Raw genomic sequence first — 12,929 nt, 5'->3', positions numbered from 1 at the left:
TTGGGTTGCATCGTCAGAACGTCGGGCTCATTATTATCTTATATGAATTACCCTGTACTCGTATCTAAAGAATAAACAACATTATTACTATAAGAGAAAAAGTATATATACGTCGTGGTTGATTTGAAGAGGCGAATTAATAATTTGTTGCGATTGATTGTTTCATCTGGAACAAGGTTTGGCAAACATATTGCGGCCCGCTCCACAATCGTATATAAAAGGCAAGATAAGTTGGAGATATTGATTACACGCTCCACCGAACATATATGATTTGACATTATACTTTAGTCCTTATTTCCGGACTTGATACTCTTATAAAGTTTCATTTTGTTGGCAATATCGGGAGCGTTTCATGCAATAAAGTAGTTGTTATCTGGAGTTTGCGAAATTTGGAGATTGCGTTTGGCGTTTTATTATTCATCGGTTTAACACGTTTGAGTTATTCGAGGAGAGCGTCGTTGTTTACTTTCGAAATGGTCGAACACTCTGGAGTGCAGTTAGTCGAGAAGAGAGTCCTTTGTATTCGTCGGTTACTTTCTTAATAAAACCTTGTGTTGTCACTCGGAAATGGCACAATCACTATTGGTCGCGAGGGGTTCCAATTGAAAGAGTATTCTTTCTGAAAGGAGTCCATTATCCTCCCGCCACATACGGATTCCATCAAAGAAACATCACGGACTGCGGTTAATTGACTCTTCTGCGTAGGGGAGATACCAAAAAAGAGATTTTCGTCATACACTAATTACAGTGAAAGCTCTTTCAAGGAAATTAATTAAAGTCGACCTCGAGATCCAACTACTAGTTCTTTTAAATCTCTGGGCGAATTGACCGCTTTGATCTTTTGTCAAATTTTTGAGTAACGTAATCTCTCTCGTAATTACAGCTCTAGTAATCGATTTCGCGACACGTAAACAGAGTAAATTAATAGGAAAAAGTTCGTGACAGTGTCGCAGGTAGAATTTATAACGTCCCGAGCACGTATCTTTAAAAATCAATTTACTAACAGCGCAAAAGCGACCTCTGTGTAATACCATCGTCATCACCGAAGGGTGTATAAAACGCGACTTTAAAACTTTTCCAAACACGTGCCCCGATAGATAATCGAACTCACAACGTCCCTCGTACCGCGTGTGAACATCCCATCAATTTTAATTACAACTTTTGACAGTAATTCCGGTAACAACATGAAATACATCGGCACGAAATGCTCTCTAATCGATGTTTACAGCACGAAGAGTTTTTTTTTTATTTTGGCAAAAACTCATCCCGAATGTCGCCGCAGATTTACACACGCAATTTTTTCCAAAGTTTACAGTCGATTTCGGTGAAGTTGTTTAATTGGGATGCTGACGAGCTGCGTCGCATTTCCTCGACTTGAAATTCAACAAGTTCCACTAATTTGGAGCGTCTGATTCGACGCGAGTTTGCATAAGTACTTTCCGTTCCTCCAGGATGTAATTTAAAAGTGGTAGTTAAGAGGAATTCTCAAAGAGAGAGAAATATTAGGACGTTAAATCGACTTTCGACGTTAATCGCGGACAAATAAATAGTTCAGGGGAGAGAGGCACGAGAGACAGCGCGGCGCGGCGATTAACCCACGACGGGTCAGAGTAAACCACTAAGACTTTACCTCTTCCGTTACACTTATGATGTGAATTAGAAAAAAAATGTTGGTTTCTACTACGTTTGTCGACTCACTTATGTACAAATTTAATATTTTGTCTTTAATCTTAGTTTTATTAGAAATGAAAAATGTTTAAAAAAAATTCAGCATTACCTAATGTCTTTGCATACCTTCCAAATTATTTCATTTCCTTTAAATACTAAAATTTCTCAATTGGAATAAAAGAGTATATATGTATTTTACATCGTTCAAATAATAATAAAACAATGTACAGATAAAAATAATCTTATTAAATTCATTTTTGACAGCAATTTTTACTTTCTTACAACAGAATATTATGTTATTAGGAGTAAAAATGATAGTTGATGTGCCTAAGCTGAACGGTTCAGCTGAGTCACATACTTTACTAAATAATTATATAAAAACATATACAAGATCATCAGTATCATTAAATAGACATAAAAAATGTCAAATGTCAAAAAATAAATGTCAAAATTTTTTGACAGAGAATTTTTTAAACATTTTTTCCATGTTCCTGGTATCCTATCTTTCTCTGGGACGCGAGTTCTGGCGCACCTTGTATACTATTTTATACGCAAACGTATTCATGGAAATTAAGTAGCAAGTAAGTAAACAAAATAGTCAGGACGCTTTGCAGGTAATAAAATTATAACAACGCTTATAAAGAAACATTGTGTTTATTAATTTAACTAGTGCAGTTAGTAGCGAAAAATGTCGAATGTTGATGATTTACAATGCACGTTTTCAGAAATTGCTGAAACGGCGAAGGAGACAACATAGGTAAATGTCATATAAAAGTAAAAACGCTTATACGCATAAATAGAATTTTTACTCCATGGCCGAAAGGTAAAACTTTTATTTGTGAGATTTAGTTATAAAAGTGATCAGGTTTGTGACGTTTGAAGATAAACATAATTTGTTGAAGTAAATTCAACCCGATTTTTAAGTAATTACAAAAAAAATGTATAATTTTACCTGTTAATTTAAATAAATAACTTGTGCAGTTCTGAAAATCATCACTGAAAAGAATAAATAAACTTCTTTTACTAATTCATTATGTAGCATTTTAATGGAATACATTTAACAAAAAAGTGACTTGACTACTACAAACACTACTTTTAACGTAAACGAAAACATTTTCTTTTATTTAATAAACACTAATAAGAGATATTCTATATTGCAGACTTTAAATTTGAAACAATGTGTTTAATTTTTATATTTAGTATTTCTAGCAAATTTGGCAGTCTGTTGTGATCGTAAAAAGCTGAAAAACAATTTTTAGTTAGCAAAAAATAATTGCTTTACTAACACTTATTAAAAAGTAAATGGAAACACATTTTTTAATGCAATTGTCTATTTAACAAATACCACTTCTCAACTTATATTTCAGCAGTGCCTCTAAAAGCTATAAAAGAAAAACGGTTTCGTAATATTGCGGTCGCAGTAGATTTCAGATTTGTTAGTCAACTTTTTGAAGAGTCTTCTAGACTTTTAACAATGCTTCTGAAAAAAGTTCAGTCATACTTTGAACATTATCTTCAGTTCCTGTTAGTTGGCATCAAGGTTCTGTCTACCATTAAAATTTTTCTAATTATTTATTAAAATGGCCAATTTTAAACCAATGGTTTGAAATTTTGCAGATGATATTTAATGAAGAAGATCGTGTAGTTAATAATTTATCCTGAAATATTGACAAATTTTGTTGTGGATTAAAATATTGGAATTGGCTTTTACAATTTAGCTGAAATGAGTTTAAACATTCAAAATATTGTTCCGCAAAAGCGTAAAAGCAATTTGTGTGGGCAAGTTATAAATAGGGAAATGAATATAGACATTATATAAATATACCGTCCATTGTGAAAAGATAAAGTAAACATACTACGTTGTTCACTTGATGTTTAAATGGAAAGCTTTTAAAATAGTGACTTGAGAAGAAAATACTCTTGAGGTTTGCCTAATTAAAGCTTGTGCACGCAATTCGAGGACTGATGTCTTCATGTGTCGTTGCTGCGAGTTTTACTACAAATTCTGACGTCTGTGAAAGTATGTTTTTTGTTATTAGTGGATTAAAACAATCTCCTGCGACGCCTGATGGCTGAAAGCATTTGCTCGGTCGTAACGTCTGTCGGAATTTCGCAGGAAGTCCTTATAAAGTTTGTTGATAGGAGGACTGATAAGTCCCGACTAGTCGCATACATTCTTGCCTCTGGAAATAGAAGATCCGACACGGTCGTTTCATCTTGTACTGGATTTAACCACGCCGTCTCTAATGAATGAAAATAACACAGATGTGCAGGGTTCTAATTTTAAGCGCTTAACCTAAGTGTTAGCCGCTTAAAGAACGAATTAGTGTCAATGCATTTAACTGGGAAAAATTCAATTCTCAATCTTTGGGTTTTATCTCGCTCGACCTACTTGACTTGCACGTATTGCGACAAGAAGAACAAAGCTTCAGCTCGGTGTATATTTTAACTAGTCTCCATTCGGGCAAATATATTCTAGTAAACTTTGTTTACCATTCATTAAGTCCTCCGTTGAGATTTGTTTTGCGATGCGCGCATCGCAACCACCACCGTCTTGCATTTTAATGTGGAGTTTTCTTAAAATCCGGGATAGCCGATCGGATTATTATCAGAACGCCAAACAATTTTGCCGTCGTTTTGCATTAGACATAAGCCGGCGTTGCGACTACTTATTCTTGGTACGGATTGACGTTCGCTTTATGCGTCCCACGTTCATATTAAAACTAGCTACGAGTAAAGGTATTACGGACTAAAGTTTAGAGAGAGCTTCGCTGTCAGGTTTTATTTGTGTTTTTATTTCTTGCCGAGTGGCTATGCGCCATTTTGTCTCGAGGGAAAAAGGCTCAGCTCAAGGGTAGACTTCACTTCCAAGTCGTAAACAAGGTGCATGTCGGAAACGATACCGACCATTCCTATGACCCGTATGACGTTCGGGATTCAATTATACGAGATTAAGGTGATCTCTCGAGGGAACTTCAAATCAAAAAAAAATAATGAAACCAAGTCGGAAGTATTTACGCGGACGCAAACTATACGGTTTTAATCCCAACATGCAAGAGATAAGAAGCTAGTTTTACACCCAAATGATAATAATGGTAGTAGAATATCATTTTGTTATTTTAAACAATGAAACTGCTTATCCAATCTGTTTATACCTCTAATCAGTTGGGAACAACATGGTTTTCACTAACAACGCAAATTCAATTTATTAAATTTATTTGTTTTACAACAGTTCTGTTTAGAAGGCTTTAACTATGCGATGAAACACATTCATTTTAATACAATTTACTCATAAAAACTAATAATAGAATACAGAATTCGAAAACAGAAATTTCAAAAAAAACATTCTTAAAATTGTTTACATTTTTTGATGGGTATAGTTTTTTTTTTAAATACTGCTGTTTCTATTTTCTCTTAAATTTGCCACAATAACGTTTTATTAACTTAACTCTAGAATTATTAGAAGATTAAAACACGTCACTTGATCCAGTTCAAAATTTTCGATTCTTTGAGAAAAATTTAAGTATTTGCGTAGCATTTTAAAAATATCATAAAAATCAATGCGTTTGAACCCCGGATTCACCTGTCGAAAGCAGGTCATTATGTGTGCGTTACCACGTCCTTTATTCTAATTTTTTTTTTTCCGTTTCTACAACGTTTCATGCAATTGTCTGAGTCTTTGGAATCGCTAGGAAAGCAAAAAACATCATTTATCCGCAAACGTCAGAAAACTGACGCTTTTATGACTAAATGACACAAGTAAAAGTTTTAACTTTCAGAGATGAAGTAAAAACACTGTTTTCTAGCCTAAGCGTTTTTCACTTTTACTTGACATTTAACAATGTTGGCACTTTATTGTCTCTTTCGCTGCTTCAGCATTTTCTGGAGAGGTACAGTGTAGATTATCAGCATTTGACATTTTGCACTATAAACTACACTAGTTATTCCCTAGTTAAATCAGTCAGCACTTAGGAAAATCTCAACACAAATTTCGAAACTGACGCGTGACGTTTGTTATGATTTTATTGCAAAGCGTCCTGATTATTGAGGTGATTTACTTGATTATTGGTGTGTTGCTCTTTTCTCTCCATCTGAATCGTATGCGGGTAAAATAGTATAATGTTATTTGGAGTAAAAGTGAGTTCATGTGGCTCAGCTGAATCATCATTCACTTTTACACCTAATAACATAATATATACCTACTATTGATACGACCTTACAATTTTCAATTATTGCGAAAAATTGAGCTTTTTAACGCAAAAAAATATTTTCAATCTATGTCTTAGTTAATTAATTACAATTTTTTATTTAGCGCTTAATTTTTTTATACATTTCATATTATCTAACGCGTACCTTTCGTTTATATTTTAAGATAGGTTAAATAATCTTGTTTAAAATGTATTTGAAATTAAATAAAAGCTATTTCTACTTACATAATATAAAGATTTTTTTAGAAGGTTTAAGAATCATTCTTCAGATATTTAATTTATTATATTTTGCCTTTGATTTTAACAGAACTTAATTAAGATTAAGTACAAAGTGAGTCAGCAACCCGTTTTTTAAATAAATTTAAAGTTTTCAACAATTTCAAGATTTCTTTCTTAAAAAATATTTTGTTTTTCACCTATTTTTTAATTTTATTTTGAACGAAAGTGGTTCCTCGCCACTTTTCTATTAACTCAGACTGTAGATATAAAAAAATACGAAATTGACTCCACTGCTGTTAAAACTACACAAAATTTCATATTTCTGTAGAGGGTGTGTCAGAACCCGCGCCCCAGAGAAAAATTTCAAGTAAGATAAGATACAAAGAACATGTTTTTTTTTTTTAAATTCAACCGTCAAAAAATTTTGACACATATTTCAAAATATAAAAAATTGGACATTTTTTTATGTCTAGGTATTTAATAATAATAATGATCTTGTATGTGTTTTTTATAATTATTTAGTAAAGGTGCAAAAATTCTGCCAAAAAGAGCCATAAATAACATTAAAAAGAGTTACAATTTAGGATACAGCTTCCTTGTTTCCTCTTCTAGTATAGCCTGTAGCAAAAAAACTTGCAAAATTATTTTTCTTACAGAAATAAATAGTCAAAGTGCAAAATTTAAACTCTCATAACTTCGAAATTTTTATATAGATAGAATTTTTTTAACATTTTTTCCATATTGTTGGTATCGTATCAGCTTAATAAGAGATAAAATAATAAAAAGTTGTTAAAAGATGACTCTGATATCTGAACAAAAGTTATTTCTTCATACATATTTTTATTTTCTGAGCCAAAGTGGATCTTCGTTTCCATAATGTGTGGTTAATTTAAATCTTTTTACTTACTTATTAACTATACATTATTTCATAATTTGTAGGATGGTGATTTTCAATAGTAATATCCGAAGTGCAAGCCAAATCGTCGATAAAATTAGAATCAATTTGACATGCACTAGGGGTAATTTCCAAACAAAATTTACAAAAAAAATATTTTCGTTGTGAGAATTAAAAAAATATGTGAAAAATAATTTATGTCAATCATATCGTTCAAGTTTCTAAGATGTATTCAATCAAATTTAAATTATACGATAATTTAGCACGTGTGTAAATTACTGATAATTTGCCCGTATATTAAATTACCGCGAATCTGATTTGATAAATCTCAGAAATCTGAAAGATTTGATTGGCTTAAATTTTGTGAAAGATATAATAGAGAAATTTACTTTTTGAGATGTTATGTAATTCGAAGTCAAAACAATAGTTTGTTTGATATTTAAACCGATGATAGGTTTTCTTAGAACTTCTATAAGTGCGAAAAGCGTCAATAAAACATAAGAAAGCACATTTATTGAAATAATTGAGGTTTTTGTTTAGAAATTGTGTTTTAATTGCCGCGTGTACAGTCGTCGGCAAAGCTAATGTCGTGGGTCGCAATATAGTTTGGTTAGTATTGGCTGCAAAGCGGCAATATAGGTCGCAAAAAGCCGTTTGTAAAGAACAGATGAGGTCCATAATGTCTGTAATTTTTGCCGGTTCATTTGTGTGCGGGTCTATAGCGAATTAACCGCAGCGACGCCATCTAGCTGCCATCTGTCAGCGTAATGGCGCGCATTCCGCGTCCACATCACGCGCGTCATTAAGTGTGAATTGTGCCTTAGCGTCGTCGATTTTAACGATTCCGGAAGGCCGTTCCGCCCCGTAACAGACAATAGCCAGTTAATTTCGCATGTCGCAAACATTGTGGAGCAAATTAGCTGTAAATCTGCAACAGTGATGGATGCTCAGCTTGCCCGACCTGTCAGACGCTCCTTGCCTTCCGATATCCTGCACGCTATCTGTGCAAGCGGCGCGATAAAAGGTGAAGCCATTAGTCAATGAGCCATTTTCAGCAATAAATAAGATAAGGCCAGACCTGCCACCGCGTTTAATAATTATCGCATAAAAGGGCAATGTGGCTTTCCTATTCGGCCAAATGATTTAAATGTCGCGCCTAAATCGGAATGGTGGGGGGAGATGGCGCTCGAAGATTAATTATGGCGGTGGTCGTTTGGCATGCGGCGACGATTTATGACCGGAAGCGGTTTAAAAGACGGCCATAGGTCGCAAGATATATTTCAAGCTTTTTATGAAAGACTCATAAACATTCAAATCGCTGTAATAATTCTTCTTGTGCACCCTTCAGACTCAACAATGACGATTTATGAAATGGGATTAGAATACGTCAGAGTGCGGTAAAAATTGACGAGGGATAGAATTCACGTCAAATTATAAACATCTCACTACTCATTGATGCAAATTATCTTGACGAAATATTCGCATTTCGGTCAGGACCGTCATTAGCATTCGTTACCGACGTGACGTCACGACGACCACCGCAGATGCAACGGTCAGCATCGCAAATCACGGACAAGATGCTTCTGACACGAACGCTGTTGCCGCTTTTGCTCCATTTTTACTACGGCGAAAGGATAATCGGATGCTGCGAAAAGGATCAACCATGAACGCGAACGTGTTTCCCTTCAACGCGACATTCGGATAATGTCTCTAAACTTTTCAAAGAAAACATAAAACATCTTAAAATTTTAAAGCGGCTCTATTTTATTTCAAAAGACGTTTAATTGAACATAAAAAAAGATATATGAGGAAACTGTCACTAAAGTATATAGCCGAACGAAAACAAAAGTCACACCGAAATTATGGGATTCAGCCTAGAGCAGTCAAGTAATTAAAACTCAAAAATAAACGGTTTACGGAGAGACATTACTTTTAAAGTTATCTGAAAATAAAACATACAAGGTGAAAGATATTGACTTATTGAGATAAAAAAGTTTTAATACTTGTTTTAATAAAAAATGAAACTTTTTTATTGTCGACATCTTAGTCTTTAAAATTTTTGCAAAATGTACGTTAAAACGTAACAAAAGTGTCGCAAATTTCTGCAAATCCTACTAACTGCGCCAGTTACAAAACAAAACATTTTTTTTGTTAAAATATACAAGTGACAGCAAAACCACATCAAGTTATTAAATTTGAACAAATATTATAGAAAAAACTCACCTATTTCTTAATAAAATGTGGTTTTATTGAAAAATGATTACTACACTGAATTTTTTACATTGCTACTATAACTTGTATCTGCAAACGTCACAAAAGTAACCCTTTTATGACTAAATGACACAAGTAAAAGTTTTACCTTTCAGGCATGGAGTTAAAACTCGCTTAAACGTTTTTACTTTTACCACGTCATTTACCAATGTAGTCTCTTTCGCTGCTTCAGCAATTTATGAAGAGGTACATGTAGTTTATCAGCATTCAACATTTTACACTACCAACTGCACTAGTCATCCACTGCTTAAATCAATAAACACTCTTAACACAAATTTCAATTTTGACGCGTGATGTTATGATGTGTTATGATTTTATTGCAAAACGTCTTGATTATTTTGTTCATATACTTGGTTTTTACTCTCGATCTGAATACGTTTGTGGATAAAATAGGATACGTTATTATATTATTCGGAGAAAAAGTGAGTTTATGTGGTTCAACTTCAACCGAATTAGCCTCGTCACGTAAACTATCACTTTTACTCCTAATATACTAAACCCCACATTAGAAGTATTGGGAGTTCTAACAATGCTATTTATCTCAAATTATGTTTACAGCCATAATCGGTTAGGTTCTGCTCAATGAAAATATTTTCAAGATGGCGGCATTTCCTGTTAGACCAGAAGTGGATATCAACTTTGTTATTTTAAATAGAAAGTTATGTTTTTCAATGCGTTTTTGGATTACTTAAGTGATTTTGAGAGAGTTTTCATTAGCCTTTCCTATTCCTATAAGTTTAACCGTTTTCGAAATATTTAAACCTTTTTAAAAAAATTTAGATTTGAATCTCCATATTCAAAAATGGATAACTAAATAATTAATAAATCGCCAAAATGTAAGGTAAACTTCAAATAACCTTAACGCAATGTGTCTAAATGAAACACCCCAATTTTTTCTTCACTAAATGGAGGAGAATTTAGTTTTGCTTCGATCTGTATTAACATTCTCTATACTTATATTTGCTAGTTTTCAAGAGATATTGTAAGAAATACATTAGTTATTATTACTTTAGCACAGGTTGTCACAGAAATAAGAAAAAATAGATTATCAAAGTTATTCAAAAGATTGAATAAATTTAATTCGTATTTACAAAAAAATAACACAACTGTGAAAAAACTTGGCGTTTTTTCAGTGAGAAATATTTCCACGGCAAACTATGCGAAAACTACCATGGATAGTAATGAATTTTTTTCATTGTAAAAAAAGTTAAAATAACTTGAAAAGCATTATATTTAGGTATAGGAAATGTTGATACAGATCGATGGAAAATTCTTGAGTAATCCAAAAACGCAATAAAAACATAACTTTCCATTTAAAATAACAAAATTGATACCCATTTCCGGTGTAACCAGAAGTGAAAATATTTACATTGAGCAGGATCTAAGCGATTATGGCCATAGTCAAAATTTTAGATAAATATCACTGTTAGAACTCTCAATACTTCTAATGTGGGGTTAAGCCGGAACATACTGTATAATACAGGGTGTCAGAACTCGCGCTCCAGACAAAAATTTCAACTAAGATAAGATACATGAAAAAAAAATAAATAAAAAATTCTGTCACAAAATTTTGACATTTATTTTTCGACATTTGACATTTTTTGTGTCTATTTAGTAATATTGATGATTTTGTATTTTCGTATCAACAAGAAATTACTGCCTAGGATTTAGGGATATTGGTGAATAGGTTGCCATAAATTTGGTTAGATTGATTTTTGGTGACAGACAAAAGATATCGTAACCATTGTCAAAATTTAGGTTAAGTCACTTACTCACCTGGCAACTTTTATGGATAATTCAATAAATAGTTGACAACAGGTTGACAGAAAACGTTAACATCAACAAGTCAACACCAACACTAAGCATTCAAAATTACTTTTGAAAATTCTAGTTACAAACAACATGAAAAACGTAATTTTCCTAAAAGTTCAAATCCTTGGTGGTAATTTCTTGTAGCAAACGTACAAAAATTTTGTCAGTAAAAACCACAAATAACATTGGAGTTACAATTTAGGATACAGCTTCCTTGTTTCCTCTTCTAATCGCCTGTAGCAAAAAACTTGGAAAATTATTTTCCAACAGAAATAAATAGAGTCAAAGTGCAAAATTTAAACTCTCTTAACTTCAAAATTTTTATAGATAGAATTTTTTAAACATTTTTCCATGTTTCTGGTATCTTATCTTACGTGGCATTTTTCTCTGGGGCGCGAGTTCTGTCGCACCTGTATACTATAATTTTTGTATTATTTATTTTTATTTTACTTTAATAATTATGTATTGTCAGTGACGTCAGTAGTTTTAAATTTTATTACAAATAGCCAAACAGCAAAAAATATATTCGTTTAATTAAAATAAATTTAGCAGACTAGAAATTGAAAAATTCTTTAAAACTTCTAACACTATACGTGGGGATTTGTATACATAAATGATAAAATGTTTTCCTCGGTGAGCCTTTTTGTTAAACTGCGCTGTAAAGTTTGAATAAACTTTCGTCTTGTGTGTTTGCGTGGATAGCTTCCCAAAAGGCGTCAGTCCGTGACGGTAAACCTCGTCTTAATAGATGGTAAACAATAGTTGCGATTAAGCTCAAGTGCATTGAAACGAAGCAAAGTTATTATTGTGTCCTTACAATTTCCCCGGCGTATTGTCCTTCTTGAAAATGGCGTCCCGTCCGCCATTAAATCCTCTGTTATCGGTAATCTGATCCTAAATTCAGACGTAGGTATCTCGAAAAAGCAGTGTTGATTTTCGATTCCGGCCGCCGCCAATAACTCGCTAAATTAATCGTTCGCGCGATATAATAGCCGCTCGTGTTTTTTTAACACTGCAAAACAGATCGAGTATGTTTTTCCGGGCCGCCGGAAATTAATTTCTTGCAAGTGCAGCTGACGTTTAATCAAATATCATTAATAACGTACAATGCGAGAAATACACATGTGGCCGATACGTATGCAACGATTTTTCAAAAAAACCGATGTGCAAGAGTAAACTTGTTAGCAATGAGAGCAAAGTGGGGGCGCCAGACCCGACACCGATCGGTAATCAAAAGCGGTCGAAGATAATCCGCCCCCGGGAAATGAGGTGAACTTTCCACGTTATACAGCTCATCGAAATCGAACTGCGAGCTAGATTAGTATTGCCACCACTTATACAGACATCTCTTGTGCGAATTGCGCCGAATTTCGGACCCCAGAGGCCCAGACGCTCCTCTCCACAACACCAACTCATAGAAATTAACACGATTTAATCAAAGAGGGGATGTTGAACAATAGAAAAACAACATAATAAATAATAACGATGAATTAGTTTTTTTCTCTTTCAAATCAGACCCAACTATGGAGAGCTGACAAACTTGGAAAAAGAAAAATTTTGCCTTTCAGGTAAAGTTTCAAACGCTGATTTTCTTGAATAGCCACGTCGAAATTCTAATTTGGAAAATCCATTTTCAATGCAGATTCGGATTTCGGTTGCATTTAGCGCTGAATTGTATTAACCATAAATTGGTTTATGCAATAAACAAACTGTAAAATGCAAAAAACCTGAAAACCTCAAATGAAATTAGAGATTTTCTTAGCCATATCACAACTCGCATCCATTAGAGTAATTAGTTGCGACATAATTCGGGAAAGAATCTCGCTTGATGTGCAGGTTTTTCCCTAATTGGCACG

This window comes from Tribolium madens, unplaced genomic scaffold (genome assembly GCF_015345945.1).
Source record: "Tribolium madens isolate multiple individuals breed KSU strain unplaced genomic scaffold, Tmad_KSU_1.1 Scaffold_20;HRSCAF=117;Tcas5.2_LG4, whole genome shotgun sequence".
Lineage (NCBI taxonomy): Eukaryota > Metazoa > Arthropoda > Insecta > Coleoptera > Tenebrionidae > Tribolium > Tribolium madens.
This window is presented reverse-complemented; position numbering follows the sequence as displayed.